The 17514-nt window shown below is 50.0% G+C and overlaps 1 protein-coding gene across 7 annotated transcripts in view; it reads left to right on the forward strand.

Moving 5' to 3' along the window:
• The window catches only part of MITF (melanocyte inducing transcription factor), a 100256-nt gene that overhangs the window by 22090 nt on the left and 60652 nt on the right, over positions 1-17514 (forward strand). The window contains exon 1 of one of the 7 annotated variants that reach the window (XM_040568491.1): positions 2011-2599. The exons of the other annotated variants lie outside the window; for them this stretch is intronic. The gene's annotated coding sequence lies outside the window, so the exon portion shown is untranslated. Of the gene's footprint in view, positions 1-2010; positions 2600-17514 lie in introns of those variants that run through there. 7 annotated transcript variants of the gene reach the window in all.

A 17514-nucleotide genomic window follows, 5' to 3' on the forward strand; every position in this document is an offset into this window, starting at 1 on the left:
TAATCCAAGTAACCTAAATATAGAAGTGTTAGTTTACAAATGAGATTTCTGATGGCTTCAAAACGGGTTTTGTAATAAAAGGAAATGTATTTGACACTGCCAGAATTTACAGTCCCACCAGAGGCTTGTGAAATAACTGTTATAACAAACATTCTGGGCTGTAACAAAGCTTGTTGACATGTACGGGTTACTGAAGGGTATTTCGGACTGTTGCTGTGAAGATGGCTTAGCAGGAAAAGTACTTTCTTCACAACTACTGTACGGCCCCGTGTGTACCATCAGCTTTTAAACAGAGACTTTAAAAAAAAAAAAAAAGCTTAAAGAGGGGAAACGTCTTTAAAAATGAGTACTAGAACATGACTTGTGGGAACCAGAAGGATGAGGGTGTGAGTAAACCAGTTGTGAGTGTCGGAGCTGTCCTGGCTGTTTAACTGACTGCAAAACTGTTGTGCTGTGGCCAGGCCCCATAACTTGCAGGTTTTTTTTTTTTTTCCCTCTTTCCTCAAAATCTGAGGCTTTGACAGCTCTCTGCAGCTGCACAACAAGTAAAGGTTGCAATTATTCCCAGGTGTGAAAACACTTGCATGTGGTCACTTAAAAATTACCTGCTGCAGGAAGCCCTGGGAGTGGTGGTCTTGAGGTGGTGTCAGAAAGCTGTGCTGCTTTCAGCTGCTCGGAGCTTTAGCTACAGATTCAGCGGTGGTTTGTTCTGTTCACTGATGCCTTTTTTCACCAGGACTCAGGCTAGTGCTGTGTGATTGCTCTCGTTCCATCTGCCAATGCTTTATTCGCAGCAGTTACTTCGAACTGCATCCAGGGGTCCAGTTCTGTGCAGTGCGATGGAGGCACAACCGTAAGAAAGGTTGGGAAGAGCGCTGTGGGCCACCATGGCTGGCTCGGGAGGCACTGGCGATGCATCAGAGGGAGCTGCTGCCCAGCTTTGCATAGTGGCCAAAAATAAAATACCTTCAAAAACCAGCTGATGTTAGAATGGGGAGGAGGGAAGTCTGTAATCAACTTTTTACCCTACCAAAAGTTGTTTTTTCAGGTTGAAATAATGCAGTTAAAAGAAGTATTGAAGCTAAACAATAACATTGTCTATTAAAATAGGAAACTGGGGCTGTAGTCTTTACTTTCCCGTCTCATTCAATGCCACGTGTGTGAGGCTTGCACCACACTATTTTCATCTGCAGGTATCTGAAGGGTTTTGCTGCTTTTCTGTGAGTCTGATGTTGTCTGCAAGAGGGATCAAAACATGGAACGCGATATTATATTGAAGAGGAAGGACAGCTTAACCGTTTCATTAAATAGCAGTTCCCAATACTAAGTGACAGTGTTTGAGCCAGCAAAAAATATTCTTTAAGGCTGTGGTCTCCAGCCGTAGACCCGTGGCTGTGCAGCCTGTTTCTGTGGGAGATCGGGCACGGCTGTGCCTTCCGCTGTGCTTCTTTCAGGTTTGGATGCCCCCCCACAACATGGGATATTGCTTCTGGGCCCCGTGCTGGAGAGCACTGCTCTAGGCTCTGCCCCCGCTGTGTGGGGCGGCAGCCTGGTCTTCGCTGGGCTGTGCTCTTAGCTCCGGCTGGGGAGGCAGTCATGTCAATACGAGAAGACTGAAAGTACCTGCCTGAGCTCTCGGAGATGTTTCAGGTTACATAAACCAGAATTTAAAATAGTTGCTTTTTCACAACACTCGGAGCACGTGTTAGTGAATATGAATTTTCAGCGCAGTGCCAGCAGAGTTGGTTTAACAGATGCAGAGCTGCCTTACTAAGAATAGTTTCTGCAGTTATCTCCCCACACAAATTTTCTCCTCGGGCATTTGCAATGTGCTTATCTGCACTGCAGAAGATCGTGTGCATGCTCAGGTTTTTTTTGCAGAAACGAATCGGGAAGCTGTCAGGGTACCAGAAGCATGCTGCTTTTCTGAAGCCGCACCGAGTTTCAAGTGATGAATCAGAATTCTGCATAGAAGGATTTGGATGCAAACACAATAAGGAAGTTTAGCAAGAGCTTTTTTATTCTTTTTTTCCCTTTCATTCTTGCTTTCCGGTGGTAAACAGCAACGCTTGCTGGCAAGAGTGAGAATAACAGATTAATCTGCTTATTCCCAATTTCCAGTTCACGTCTAGCCATCCAGCTCTCCTGCAGCTGTTACCCAGCGCAGGATTTACCCGGTGGGGAGGGAGGCGATGTCTCGGCACTACATGCAGGCTCCTTATTAAGGTCACAGAGCACCAGAAGTCCAATCCTGAATTTATTGGAACTAAGCTGAATTCTGAGTTTTCCCACCAAAAGAAAGTGCTCTCACGCATGAAGTAAGCAGAATCTGAGCCCCAATAAGCTCCCCAGACTGTCCTGAACAAGAAAGGAGGCGTTAATTGAAGGTTGCCTTTCCTCGTTTGCTAAGCAGCACCACTTTTATAGGGTGTGAAGCTGTGGTTATTAACCATGGGTGATGAGGATGGAGTCGCTCATTACCAGCTGCTGTTAAGAGTAACTGCTGGCCGCTCTTGGTCGGAGCGGTGCTGCTGCTGCCCACGCGCTGCCCAGCGCCTCCTGCTCCATCCCGGGCGTCTCTAGAGGAAAGTCGCTGCTGGTGAGCACCTCTGGGGAACGTTACCTCTATTTTTACGGGGGCTTAAGGGGGCTGGTGAACGAGAGGAGGAGGTGTGGTGGCGGCGTGTAGCTTGCTTTGCCATGGCCTCCTCTCGGGGTGCCCTCAGTTGTGGCCGTGCCAAGGGAAGGTGGAGGCTCTGCGCCCGCCGTGGGTGCTGTGGGGTTCTGTGCTTCCCACCTGCTTTCGCCTGGTGACCTGTCCAGGGACGTAACTGCAGGTCAGTGGTGGTGGTGTGGGTTTGTGCTTTGTGTTTTTGTGCAGGGTTTAGATTGTATTATTAGATTATGGCGTTTTTCTTATGAGGACAGCACAGCCTTTAGTGCTCAGATGATTTTTTCTTTTTTTTTTTTTTTTTTTTTAGTGTGAATTTCTTTAAGTATTTGTATAAAAAAAAGTTCAGGTAGTGATCAAGTGATAGAACAACTTCTGTAAATCAAAAAAAAAAAAACCAACTTGGGTTTGAGATGCACTGTAAAATATTTAAATTTTTGTAATAAAACTTGAGTATTTTTCCAAGCGCCATTTCTGTGTTAGGAAAAAAGAAGAAGGTGGAATGATGTGTATTGCTTCACTCTTGGGAAAAAATGCTTTGCATGTGGTGTAATTCTCCTGTACAATCGCTGCCGTTGCATTGGTGCTGGGGGCTTGACAGAGCTGGATGCATGTGGGATAAAATGATAACTCCGACGCAAGAGAGAAGCTGCTCTGTAACGGAGATCTCTGTGCCTGGGGCCCTAAAATGCATCCTGGCTCTGTGAGAAGCAGGGAGAAAAGCTTCCCTGCTGCTTGGCTTCCGGAATTTCTTTCAAGGTCCTTGGTAGTAGCTGTTGTGAAGGCTGGTGGACTTGGTGTGACCGGGAGCGGCAGATTCCTCATCTGGCATCTGGTGTGGCGGTACCACCGGCCGCGGTCGGGCCAGCCTCCCGCCTGCCTCCCTGCCCTCTCCCCTCCAAGGGTTTCCCTGAGATTTGTGCTTTTCAGCAGTTGAAAACTCAGCTTTTCCGAAGGTGGGATTTGTCTTGCTCGGTTTTTACACGCCGCAACAACGTTTGCAGCACAAAAAAGAAGGAAATTTTTTTTCCTTCCTCTTGTAAGAGTCCCTAACAGAGCCGTGCCCAGCCCAGAGCATTATTCCTGCTCCCCCCGTAAGGACCGCCAGCACAGCCTGCCTCTGCAGCCCGGCTTCGTCTCCCAAGCCACCTTCCAGATGGCTTTGGGACTTTGGGAGCCACTTGGAGTTGGGACAAGGAGCCTGCTGTGCTTGTAACTGGGAGCAGAGACGGCCCCTGAAGGTCTGTAGGGCTTCCCCACTGAAACAGGGAGCAGGAATACTGGAGGCGAAGGCAAGCCTTTGGGATTTTCCGTGTTCTTGTGCATAATTTAAAGCAGTGATTCAGGCAGCCGAGCAAGGCTGTTTATCTGCTCAGCTCTAGTAGAGGCGTCGTCTCCTCCTGGGTGCCAAATACTTCTGGGGATACATGAGTTGGGAGAAGCCGACGCGGTCCTTCTGGAGACCTGAGAAGAATTTTGGTGGTTAAAAAAAAAATCTATAAACTTCTTGTAAATTTTGAGTTTGCTGAGCCAGTGCTGCCGCTTCCACCTCGTCAAAGAGAGTAGGGATTATAACAGGAGTTTGGGAACAAGCCTTTAATCAATGCGTGTGTTATTGTTTAAGGACGGCTTTTCTCGTATTTCTGACTGGGTATTTTTGGCTCCTCTGGAAGGTTCCTGTGTGTGATTTTCTCCTTCCAGTAGCTGCGGTAACCCATAATCACAGAGTGCTGCGTGCTGTAGGTCTGAGATAAGTGTTGAAAATCTGCATGTTTTTGTGAAACACGATACAAATGTAATAACTTACGAAGATCAGCTATAGATTAGCAAATGCTCGGTGAGTCAGATGTTCCCCTTGCTGCTGTCTTCCTTAGCGTGTCACAAACGTTTAGGAAAGCTCATTCATCCCAGATAGGCGTGAAATCAATCTTTGATGCGCAGGGCTGTGACTCAGGGAGTGGAACACAAAGGCCACTCGGTGTAATGTCTGCTGCTGTGCTCTTGCCAAATGCCTTGAGCAGAGGGGGAAATCTCTGCTGCCGGCGTTTGTTTGGAAGATGCTTTGAAGATTATGGATCTCTTGCCTGTAACATACCCCAATTAAATGCGATTAGGAGTGCTGTAAGTAATAGCTCTGCTATGAGGATGAAAAGAGGATGAGAAAGATGAATAGCACAGGATATGAAGGTGTTGGTCGGGTACATGAGGGAAGGAAGGCAGTGGGGTATCTGGGTCTTCTTTCATAGGAAGTGAAGAGGCAGGGAAGCTTCAGGCGGTCCGGCCTCGCAGGGACGTTGGCTGGGGGTTTGTAGAGCAGGCGGCAGGAATTGGATGGGATCTGATGTCAAGGTGAGTTTCCCACTTAACCTCCTTGCTCTGTCTTCAGCCCCTGTCGTTGTTGTTTGTGCTACTGGCCCCTGACTGCAGAGTAATTAGGTACGTCAGATATAAGAGAACTTATCACCTCAAGAACTTATCACCGATCCTTCCACATCCATCCTCAGACCCCAGCAGTCCCACTGCACTCCGTGTCCCTTGCTTCCTGCACCTGCTCCCTCACCCTGCAGGGCTTCCTGTCTGCTGCTCTGGTTGTAGGCTTGCCTTTTACCTTCTCCCCTTCCCACCTCTGAGGTCACACTTCCAAACTCATCCCCTGTTACAGCACATCTTCTCCTCCTCCTGAAGCTTTGCCTGTCATCCACCTGTCCACCAGTGCACTGCTTCATGATCCCTATGCTCATGAGCATTTTTGAAATGGCCGTACTGATGAGCTGCTCTGTAAATCGAGGGGCTGGCAGCGTGCTGGTGCCATGTTCCTCAGGCTGCCTCAGTGGCACGCAAGAAGATGGGTTTCTGTGCTCTGTCAGTCCATGATGTTCCTCTCCGGATGTCTCCTGCTCTTGCTAAGGCAGGGACAGATCCCTGCTACCCTCGTGCAGCCCGGCAGCGTGGGGCTGGTGGAGCAGCTCTCCGTGTTCTCATGTGCTGCGTTTGAGCAGCGTTGATGTTCCTGTAATTTGCACTGGGTGGACAAACAGGCCGCATATTGCCGCTGTGATTGCCCAGGAAATGTTCTCCCAACTCCACCCTTGTTTCCTGATGTGTAGCATTTCCCTCTGATCCGGAGCTGGGCTGAGCTGGGGAGAGGAGCGAGACCTGGGTGAGTCAGTGCGTGGCGCTTGTACTGCAGGTGGCTGTCCTTAGCGCCGCTTGCCTGCCTCGCTTTCTGTCGCTGCCTCCTTCTGTCCCGTCCCTTCAGTTACTCTGGGCTGTCGTGTCTCTTGAGAGCATCTCCTCAGTCTTACTAGCATGACTTTTCCATCTGCCCGTCTTCTTTCCTTTCCTTTGAGGACTTCAGCAAGGGGGCAAACCGGCAGGTAAAGTTGCTCCTGAGATGCTGCCACAGGGCTTGTTGCAGCAGCAAGCGTTATGCAAAATCTGCTCCACCGATAGAAAAGGAAGGGAGAGGTTGTGTGGGGTAATGCTTGGAGAGGAACAGAGGAAAGATTGCTGGCTACAAAGCTGTTAAGGGTGAAAGCTTCTGTCTGTCGGTCTTGTTGCATCAAAATGAGTTTACTGCTAATTTTAGTATGGGAAAGGTGTAGCTGAGTATTCCTCCTTCCTTCAAAGGGAGGAAGAAATGAATGGTAAGAAAGGCGTGAGTGACTTCTTTATATCATTATTAAAAAAAAAGAAAAAAACCCTTTGGCATCTGTTGCAAGGACTGCTGGCTGTCTCTGGGCACGCTCCTGTCTCCTCCCGTGCCCCTTGCCTTGTCCGTTTCCCATCAGAAGCTCTCCGGGACATGGGCAGTCACGTTTGCTGCTCGCGTCGGGCTGTGTGTACGAGGTGCGGGTTGATCTTGGCTGTTCCCGTGTCCTGTGGCAGCACAAACAAGTGATGCAGCAGCCAACGCGTGGCAGTCGGAGCTGTGGGGTACGTACGAGTGAATGTGAACAAAGCCCACGGTGTGATAACGCACAGGGGAAAAAGGTGTATAGAGACCTTAAGTTTTGTGACTTTCAGAATGAGCTGTTTTCAGGTCAGGAGAGAGCATTGCCACCTGAGTAGTGGGTAAAATATCCAACGCTGCTCCATGAAATGTAGCAAAATGGAATATACTGGATTTTATTGCTACTGTCTGAAATCATAGCAGGGAGCCACTGAGCAGCTGCCTTGCTTAAGGCTTCCACATGTAATGGTAACGTAAGGCAGGTAGGCAAAACCTTCACCCGCTTGTACACTTAATTCATTTCTCTCAAATGCGTTTAGTAGAATGAATGAGAATTTTTGACCTTCACCAACTTTTGACGGAGTCTGGAAGAAGCAAGCTGTAACAAGAGGTCTGCAGCACGTCTGTTTTGACCTAGGCCACTCTCTCCACCTCCTCCATCACTGTAAGAAATGTGTGGTTTCTTTTGGCAAATAGTTCGGGAGAACATAGTTTCCACCGAGAAGTTATCTAATTGAAAATATTAGGAGCCGTGTTTATTTATAACATGTATGAATAATTATTACTCAGAAAGTCTGAGCGTTATTTTCTCGGGAAGTCCCTCATTAGAAGCTCTGCCTCATCGGGGTGAGCTGCGCTCTTACTTAACCGGTTTCGGTTCGCATCTGGGTACAGCTGAGGAAAATCTGCAGAGGCAAATCTCCCAGGCTGTGAATTAGAGCAGCTCTTCCCGCATTACCTCCTGTCATTACCGTGCCTCGTGGCGTGGAACCTGAGCCCAGCTAACGCTCAGCGGCTTGCGCAGGTGTCTGGGATGTTCTGGGTGGTGCTGGCAGGGGGCAGAGAGCACCTCGGGGGGGTGGGACCTGGGGTTTCTTGCTGCCGGAGCTCCCCCAGCCTGCCGTGTACCTTACGGCAGGCTTTGTACCCTCGGCAGAGCCCTGCTTGGTTTCTACATCCAGCCGGTTGGCCTCTGTCCAGTTTCCTCAGAACAGGGACCGTTGTTTGCGCTCGGACAACAGTGGCTGTGTTCGCCAATTTAAAAGCGCCCTCATCATTGTTCTCGCTCCGCCGACGTGGAAGCAGAAGCAGGACGGGCGAGCCGCTAACCCTCAGGTAGTGTGGGTCGGCAGGAGCAGGGCCCTCGTCCTCGCCACGTCTTGGAGCGATTTCATCTGATGTTAGCATCACCAAGCAAAGCTCTCCTGTGAGCTTCTGGAAATAAGGCTTGTTACCGGGTACTGAGGAGCACAGCCCTTCCCCCTGCGCAGACAGAGCTTGCTCGGCGCTGCGGCGCGGTGCCATTGCCACCAGGGATGTCTGGTGGCTCGGAACCGCTCAGCACCCGGTGCTGGAGCTGTGGGCCTGGAGGGCTGCAGCAGTGACCCAGAGGACAGGCTGCTGCTCATCCGTACGGCGCTGGGGAAGGAAGTTGCTGGCTGGCTGGCTGGCCCCAGAAGGGTCCCAGAAGCGGTCATGGTCCCTTACACGGTCCCTTGGCCTGGGAGTGAACTCGCCCTGCTTGAGGCTGTGATTCAGGTTTGTTGTAAACCACCGCTTGTAGCTTTGACCTTTCCTTAAGCAGAGCAAAACCAATGGCCTTTGGGGTTTCTTGTTCTTACTTTCTCAATTAATTCTTGGTAGTCCTTCTGTAAACTGAGAGGGAACTGTCAGGATTTTGCAAACTGGCCGGTCTGGGATGGGGAGCACACACTTGTGGCAGGACACGGCTTCGCCTTGCGTTCAGGAGAGGGTGGGGAGCGGTTCTGACCTCCCTGGTACTTTTTTGCTTTTTATTCTCTCTTAGAGTACCCTTGTGGCCACAGCCCAAACCAGCCACGATGCGTGCTTGTCGCTTACATCTCACCATGGTTTACACGTGCCTTGTTTACTAGGGCTTGCTTGCTTCTGTGGCTGGCAGGGGGATAACTAAAATTTAATGTGAAGGCTGTACTGCTTGACACGGGTGCTGTTAAAGCCTTGCTGTGCTCCCGTCCTGGAAGAGAGAGGTAGTCCCATGTGGGCACTTTATTTAACCATGTTCCCATCATACAATTAAGGAAAATTTGTCAACTGAATTGGAAGTGAGGGCTTGATTGCTTCAGGATTTGTCTTTTCTCTCCGTAAATGACTCACTGTTTCCTGTTGTCGCCCCCCACCCCGCCCCATAGTAATCAAATTTAAGCAACGCTGTATTTGCGTCGAAGATCTGGGCTTCTGCAGACTGTAATGAAAAAGCATCAAATAATGTCTTTATGGTTACATTTATTAGTTATTATGAAAGCTCAGTTGTTCCACAATAGCGGCATTTTTTCTTGGTTTATACAACCAGTGGCATGTGAAAAATCTCCGTGGTGCTAATGCTGATCCATCTGTCGGCGTGCTGTTGGAACAGCGGTGCGCCTAATGGTGTTTTAGGTTTGAGCTACCAGTAAGCAAGCACTTTTTTTATGTGGCTAAAAGAAAAATACTAGAAGAAAGTAGATGTCGGAACCAGGTAGGCCTGGAAAATGACTGTGCTGACTTCTCAATAGAGAAATGGCTTTGCTCGCTGTCCTTTCCTCTTGCTCGGTTTCTGCCTGCCGTGAGAAATACCAAAATGCAGGAGGAGGATTTTGGAGCTTGGTGGCGGTCTGGGCAGTGCTGGATGCGAGCATCTGCAGGCCAAACGAGGGATTTGCTTGCTAAAGGTTTTCTTTTTCTCCTCTGCCCCCCTCCCCGAAGCGTTTCTGTAGATCTCATGAAGAAGTCTCCCTGTAACCTCTTGAGTTGCTCACATCCTGTGATTATCCTGGCTGCAAGAGCGTCGCTTTTTGTTACTGCAAGAAGACAACTTCTGCTGCTTCAGGTGACTGGATTTGTTCACCAGCTGCTCCTAAGAAGTGCTTTGTGCCTGCATCCCACAGCCATCTGTCCTCATCCCTTTTATATTTAGGGAAGGTGAAGAAGATGTACTGAATACTATTGAGATGGATCAGGGGTGGTCTGGGCCGTCTGCTTTGAGGCTCTGAGTTCTGGCCCCAAACCTTTAAGGCTTTTTCTCTTCCATGTGGATGCCCAAGTCCTGCTCACGTTGTGTGCAGCCTGTCAGCCCAAGCCTGAGGGGAGAGAAAGGAAAGACCGGGCTGGAACAACAAAAGGGAAGGAGAGAGAAGGACAGGCCGCTTTCTGTCTTGACACGTGTAGCTTGACTCGTTCTCAAAAGCTTTGAGTTCGATGGCTTTGGCTGTGAAATGCTGTGCTGCCTCTGCTCTCCCTGCCGAAGGGCCGCTGGTGGGTTTGTGGCATGGTGGCCTTGTGATGGGAGCATGCTTTCCTGGTAAGACTAGGAAATGAACAAAGGAATTGCATGGGATTTATTTCTTTACCAGTTTGTGGCCTATTTAAGATGGCTTTAAACCAGCTTCAGTAGCATGCCACCTTTACGTTGTTATAAAGTCACCAGCAGGTACCCTGCAGGTCTGGCTTTGCCTGCCAAGGGCGCGTTCCTCTGGGACGGGCTGGCCCGTCCCTCTCCAGGCTTTGGGAACAGTCTCTTCTGCCTTCAGCAAGAAGTTCCACTTTGTTTCTGCCTTGGCAATGCTGTAGTGAATGAGATTTTAGTTTAAAGTGTGTGTAGTTTGCAAGAAGGATGCTGGAAGTGAGGCGTTGTGTATGGCAGCAAGTTCTGAGTACAGATCAAGCAGCTAAACTGCTTGTCCCTTCTTCATCTCCCAGAATTTGGGTGCTATTTGTTGTCTCTGTCCCAAGCCCGGTTGACTTTGTCTCCGTTTTTAAAATAGTATTTGATCTTTGCATTTAGCCAGCAGCAGTGCAATTGAAATCAGAGGCAAGTGCCAGGACGCTGGTATCTCCCCGCAGTCACTGTTTGATGTGCTAAACAGTAACCAGAGAGACCCCGAGTGTTGTCCTCAGAGGTTTTGAGAAGTCTTGCTGTCAAGACGCAAGCGCTGCCGTGCCTGGTGGCTTGAATGACACGGCCAGATGGGTGCTGAGCTCAAGTGGCTCTGCCGCTGGCGGGTAATTACATGTCTGAGGGCTTAGTCACCTTGCAGATGAAGGGTTTTTTTTTTCTTTAAGTTCTCTAAATGAGGCACACTGATTTGTTCTAAAAAGTATGAAATACTGCTTATTTTTAAACCCATGGAAACAGTTACTTAAAAGTACGTAGAAGAGCATTTCTTAATGGGTGTCTGCCTGTTGACCTGAAATTGCTTAGGAACTTGGTGATGCACCAAGGTTGCTCTCCGAAATAGATAGTCCAACCCGCCCTCCGCCCCGGCCAGTCAGTGTGTGCGCGCTTGGTTCCTTTAAAATGCTACAAGAAGCACAAATATAGCTGGAGTCACGGACAGAAATAAACATGACATTATTATGTTAGGTTTGGACGCGGTTCTGCCTGGGGTGCTTTCATAACTCGGACAGCGAATATTTTTAAGCGGACTTTAAAGTTCATGTCCTGCACCGGTATGGTGCCTACGAGCAGCAGCCTCTCGGCACAGCTCTGTTCCCTGAGCTTTGTTTGCATCCTCCTCTGAGCTCTGTTACTACAGGAGGACGCGGCTGTGCTGTTCCCCGTTCATGCAGAAGCAGCAGTTGTACGTGACCTAGCTACTAACTGCAGACGCGTTCCTTGTACAGCAAGGTCAAAATTACCCAGGTTTTGCGATTGACTCTGACTGCTACCTTACTAAAGCGCTTGTGCAGCTCTTCTCCCTCCCCTCCTGCGCTGAGATCCTAAATTTAGCAACACGAGAGCCCGAGGGTTAGAATTGTGCTGTGAATTTGTCACAACTCATTTCGTTCGCATTATGCTGATCCAGACTGTTGGATTGCTATTCCCGTTCCTCTGCTTGCGTTTTAGGGAGCCGCTGGCAGCTCGCCGCCAGGGTTTGACCACTCCACTGCCCCGGCTCCCCGTCGCTGGTGCTCGCTCTGTTTGTGTGTGCAGGATCGCTAGCTGCAGCCCTTTCTATTTTAAGCATCCCTGGCATGCTGCAGCCTTTCCAGAACATGATTTGCACTCTTAGGGAAAATGAAAGATGCATCCAACAGAAAGTAGCAAGCTTGCAGAAGTTTGGATGTACATCAAGTTTCCTTGAGGCATACCTTAAGAGAAATGCCTGCCGGTTCTGAGTTATGCCTGCTCGAGGACTTGTATCACTTATAGAAAATGAGCAAGGAGATTCTGACTGATTCTGCCTAATGTTTCCAATGTATGTATGTTGGTAAAGTACTTCTCTTTTCGATGCTAAGTAATGCTGGTAACTCAAAGCCTTAAATGCAGCGTGGTGTTAAGGTGGAGTGGTCGCTGACAGCAGTGTTTGGTTAAACAAAACAAAAAAAAGGTTCTCTGCCGTGCTCCTGCAGCCTGTAATTTTTTCTTCAATTTGCTTAAAGGTAACGAAACGGTGGTCGTGGGTACTGGCACTGATGGAGAGCAGCGGCATGCTAGAGAACCGCTGCGTGTGCGTGGTGCTGCGTTAGAGCAGGAAAAGCGCCGGGGGCTGACTCACCAAAACTTTGTTTCGGGTGGGGGGGGGGGGGGTTCAGCAGCCATTCCCTTACAGTCAGGTTTCATCTGTTAGCTTTTTTAAGAAGGCAGCTAGGGAACTTGCTGTCCCCACACGGTGTTGTGAGCTGGGCGTGCTCGATGGGGAGAGAGCACATGTACAGGGTCGGTGGTTTCCTACGAGCTGGCTTGGTTAACCTCATTTAGTATCTGTCGACGTTATTAAAAGCTTACATGACATCTCTATTTAATGCCACTGAAAGGGCTTGGACAGCGGGATTGCTCAGCTTCTGAACGTCTGTAAGGTACAGAGCAGGCTAACTGAGTTACAAGAGTAACGAGGAACGGGATACCCAAGGCCCTGTGGCAAGCGTGGGTGTCTGCTTCTCTCCGAAGGGTGCTGCACCGCCCGTGCTACAGTGTTTTTCATCCCATGTGCCGTGGCTGAAGCTTTGGTAACTTGGGTCAATAAAACACTTTCCCATGCTTTGAAGTATGCGGTCAGTAATCCAAGAGGCAAAGACTAAGGGTCAGTGTTTCTGGACCAAGTGCGGAATCGTAAAATAGCTCAGGTTGAAGGGGCCCCTGAAGGTCACCTGGCCCAGCCCCTTGGCTCGGCGTCCCGGAGGGAACTTGGACGAGGCCCCAGGCAGCCGCATCCCGTCGAGCATCGCTCAGCTCCCGAGGGTCGTTCACGGCAGCGTCAGGCAGTGTTGATCCCAATACGGGCTCCCCGGGGGTTATGCGCATTGATCGCCCGCCACGTGTGGTTTCACCTGCTGACCGCTGCCTTTAGAGCCTGGCAGGCTGTCCGGCTTTCCACGCACCTTGTGGTTCCCCCGTGTAGCTCACGGCTCCCCCTTTCTGGCCGCGGAGCCGCTCCTGGCAGGCTTGGTGAGGCGCCGTGCGCCGAGCAGCGCTGGCACGGAGCTGGCCCATCCCTCTCCGTGATCCTGGCACAGACCAAGCAGGTGCCGGGATCAATATTTCCTGTCGGAGGGCTCTGTGCTCTGCTCTGCGTGCACCTGAGGAAGGCAGCTTGGCCACGGCCGTGCATCTTCGTACCCGAGCACATTTGGGAGTGCAGAGGTGGGCCCAGAGCCGGGCGGCTCTGGAGGCATCTCGCCTGCACCTGCCAGCCTTCGGAGCAGCCTGTCCTACCGATAGGTACAGTTAGGGTGAGGAGGGGTCGTCGCCTGCTGATGAAATTAATTGCTGTGCAACTTTCCACGTTCTCCTTTCTTGGTTTTCTCACTGAATATTTTCCAGGACCTGTTTTTTTTTCCGGTAACAGCTTTCTGCCTGGAAAAGCTACGGGCTGTTTTTCACTGCAGCTCGGTCAGGAGCAGCAGTATTGCGAGGAAAAACTCATTTACGTTTTTAGAACTTGTGGCTGATTATGTTTGCAGCAACAAAGATTTTTTTTCTTCAAGTGCTAACAAAATATGTGTGTGCACTTAAGCTCTGTTGGAGTGCGCAGAGATTAAGGCAGCTATAAATAGCATCTTCCATGACCCTGCTGGAATTTTCTTTAAGCTTGGAAACACTGAAGTGTGTGTTTTTGTCAGATTTGACTCATGAACCCTGAAGAAGAGCTAATGAGTTCTCGCTTCTCAGCCCTGGTCTCCAAGCAGCCCGCTCTGTGTGTGAGCAGCAGGCCAGAGGCTGGAACTGCAGCCAGGTCTCGGCTGCCTCACCCGATTTGGTCGGTTTGCTTCGCCCACCGTGATGTTTTCTGCCCCAGTTGGTGTGTTTATGAAAATAATTGATATCAGCCTGTTTTGACAAGCCCACGCCACCTGTGCGATGGTTGCGGTGGGTGACAGTTCCCCCCAAAACGTACTGCATTTCCTGCACTCCTACATTGCGCTTCAAAAATCTCCTGCGTTTCACAGCACTGCGTGGGTGCTGCGGGGAAGGTTAACTCCATCCCAGGCAGACCCAGCACGGTTGTAGGGGCTTCTCCTCTCCGACCTCTTGTAAATCGCCCTGCTGAAATGAAAGGCTTTCTCTCGTTACTTTGCTTTTCCTGACAGCTTACTGAAGAGGTGCAGCTGGGACTAAATGGTGAACTGCTGGGACAAAAGCCATACCCTGGGCTACCTGTCTGGGCGGCGATCTGCTTCTGGAGAATCGGTGGCAAAGCGCTTGCTTGCTTTTGGGGCCGAGATTTGGTTGTGGGTGTCCCCAGGTGTGCTGCACCCGAGGCCACCGAGCCGCCTGGTGCTGCAGCTTGCTCTGGCACCCTCAGCCAGTCGTGTTGTATTGCCTTTTTTTTTTTTTTTTGATGCAGAATTTCTCTCGGAGTGTATTCTTCTTTATGCTCCAGTAGGTGTTTTTGTAATAACCTGAATTCTTGCTTCCAAAATATGTTTAAAATTTGTCTTCCATTTCTGGATTAAATGGCACTTAAAAAAAAAAAAAAAAAAAAATCCCCTGCTTGACTAGCTCTTGTTTGGCATGAAGGAGCACACTTAAAATTCCTCATAAACTGGCTTTAATAGCTCGCTAATCTCACCTAAAGGCCGGCTGAGACCGCCAGCGCTGTTCTCTTTGCTTATTTTCAGTAGCACAGACAACGAATGTGTGCAGAAGAAGTCCTAGCAGTGTTTATTGTAGAAAATGGGTAAAAGGGCACGGGCTGCCTAAAGGTCAGGCTGTCGAGGTGGAGGCTGCTGGTTGGTGTCTGTCTCCAGCCTGGCAGAAGGAGCTGGCGGGTCCCTGGCTGCGGTGCCAGCAGCCCCCAGCCCACCCCTGGCAGGAGCCGGGCACGGGGCCACCCCGGCACCTTCCTCCCGGCTGCAGGGGGACCAGGAGCCAGACCTTCCTCTTCCCTTCCTGCGTGCGTTGAGTTTTTGATGACCGTGTTAGTCCTCCCCTTGCTGGCTGTTCTGTTTTTCTTAGAAGCCAGTCGTACCCCGATAACTCCATGTCCATGGTGAGTAACGGAGGCATCATCGCCCGGCGGTGATTCACTCGCAGGTTCCCGTCCTGCCGTTGCTCAGCCACTTGTGCTGCTGGTGTCTGTATCAGTGTTTCTCAGACTTGCGCTTACACCTGATTTTCGTAGTTTCAGTAGTGTTATCGTGGTGCCGGGGCGGCTGCTGTCTGCCCTCTCTGATCGGTGATCTGGTCCAAAGTGTGTCCCTGCACAGCTGGTCCCAGCGGCGCTCTAGGAGCCTTGTGGAAATTGTTTGTCCTTGAAACTTGCAGCTAAAATAATGTTGGTGCTATTTAAAAAACACTTTTAACTGCTTTTTAAATATTTCTTTTTGGGGCGATTTGCTAAAACTAAGCTGGCTTGAAGACTGGCAACTCAAGATTTATCTGTCCTGCTGTGTTTGCCTCTGGTACATAAAAAGATTAAATACCGCACTGGTGCTTTTCCATTTTGAAACTTGTTTCCCGGTAAGATTCTCATCACAGCCTCCTCAAAGTATTTGCTTTCCGCATACACACTCGTTGGCCTGCTTTTTTGGGAAGCGTGTGCGCTTCGGTGCCTCAGCCAGAGTTACAGGAACAGCGCATCTCATAAATGAGCGAAAGCAAACAAGCAGGCTTTGACTCTTAAGTAACTCGGTTGCAAAAACCGAGTCCTGAAAGAGATGCCTGAGGTCACTGGGTCCAGTCCTTTGTCTTAGACGTGCCTGTCATATCCTCTCTGGGCTGCTGGAGTAATGCAGGCAAAGCTTGCCTAACAATCCAACTTCCTATTTTGTAACAGGCATTATTGTAAGCTCTTTCATGGTGGCATTGTTCAAATAACCTAAAAAAGACACACACACACAAAAAAAAGCCCTCACAAGAACAAGAGGATGCTTTTTGCTGGCTTAGTTGCTTCCTGTAGAAATCCTTCATTGTGATGCTCAGGATTATTCAGCGGCCGTCAGCCCGGTGGCAGAAATTAATCCGTTAAAAAACCCGGGAAGCTCCAGGATGCGAACAGGGTGAAAACGCTCGGGCACGATGCTTTGGACGTTCGGTGGCACCGAGCCACTTTCAGCAACGTTCGCTGGGCTGGCGGAGGCCTCGGCCCCGGTGGTGCTGCGGCCGGGTCTGAGGCCGGCGTGCCCCAACAGCGAGGCCGCGAGGCTGAGCCCCTGCCTCTGCGGGTCCTGTGCCAAGGGCGCGCAGAAAAAGGCACGGTGGGCTTCCTGATAGCAGGGGGACTTGCAGCCAATTGTTTTTGTTGCACGGAGCAGTTCCTGTAACTAATTTCATTCTACGGAGAAAATCTGAATTTTTGACGAAGGGTTTTTTTTTGTGGTGTTTTTCCCTTTTTTTTCCTTTTCTTTCTTGCCAGTGATGAATCAGTTCAGGGCTTGTGCAAGGGAAGGGGTTTTCTTTGTTCTGCTGCTCTCACTTCATGGTGGCAGCTTCATAGCATCTCCCTCTTCTTCCTCGCGTGTCCCGGCACGCCACCTGCTCCCGCCGTGTGTGCCGGGGTTTGGGTTCGTGTGACATTGGGAATCTCTGTTTAGATTTTTTTTTCCATTATTAAACTCTTCCTCTGCATCTATAATGGAGGCTTATAAAGCACAAAATCTGACTATTTAACAACATTTTGGTAAGGGCTGCCCTTTCCAGGAGCCCACGATGGCTCCGCACCACGGTCGTGCACAGCCCCGAGATCGGTGCCTGCGCTCGCGTGGGAGGTGGCACCAGAGGCGCGCAGGAAAACCTTCGGGCAAGCATGTTCTCTACAAGCATTTCAACTTTTTTTTTGGTTTTGTTTAGTAATAAAGGGAACAAAGCTATTATTAGTGACCATGGGCTTGGAAGTTTGCTAGAGCAGCAGTAGTTACTCATCTGTTTTCGTTTGCAGAAGTCCTAGGGCAGGCAGGCAGATGCTGCGGGCTGGATGCAGCAGTAGCAGTGCAGTCGGTTTGCGGCAGCCGGTGCTCGCTGCCACCTTTCTGCGCAGACCTTTGGTTCTGCGGCCACCAGGAGCACGGCTGCTCCCTGCGAGCTCTTGCCTTGCTGGATCACAAAGTAAAAGAATGAATTCCCGGGGTAAGTTCTTGGTCCTTTTTCTTTTCTGAGCTTCGGCGGTGTTGTACAGAGCAGTTGTCGCTTCTGGTTCCAGCAGAGCGTTGTGCTCCTGTCCGAACGCCTGCAGTTGGCTTGCGGAAATGTGGTAGGAGCTGGAGAACAAGCAGTGGTGTTTGATTTCCACCCCTGTACCTGGCCCAGGTAGGAATAAAATTTGAAAATGATCTGATATAAAAACACCAAACCAACACAAAACAAACCCGTGCGGGTTGGTAAATGTTTCCTTGCTCCTTCCTTTGTTTCTTTTACGCAGGAGTCTAACAAGCACACACACAGCCTTTTGGCGTGCTTTAATGCGCAGCCAGTTTGGTTCCGTGGTTCACGCTA

This window comes from Cygnus olor, chromosome 10 (genome assembly GCF_009769625.2).
Source record: "Cygnus olor isolate bCygOlo1 chromosome 10, bCygOlo1.pri.v2, whole genome shotgun sequence".
NCBI lineage: Eukaryota > Metazoa > Chordata > Aves > Anseriformes > Anatidae > Cygnus > Cygnus olor.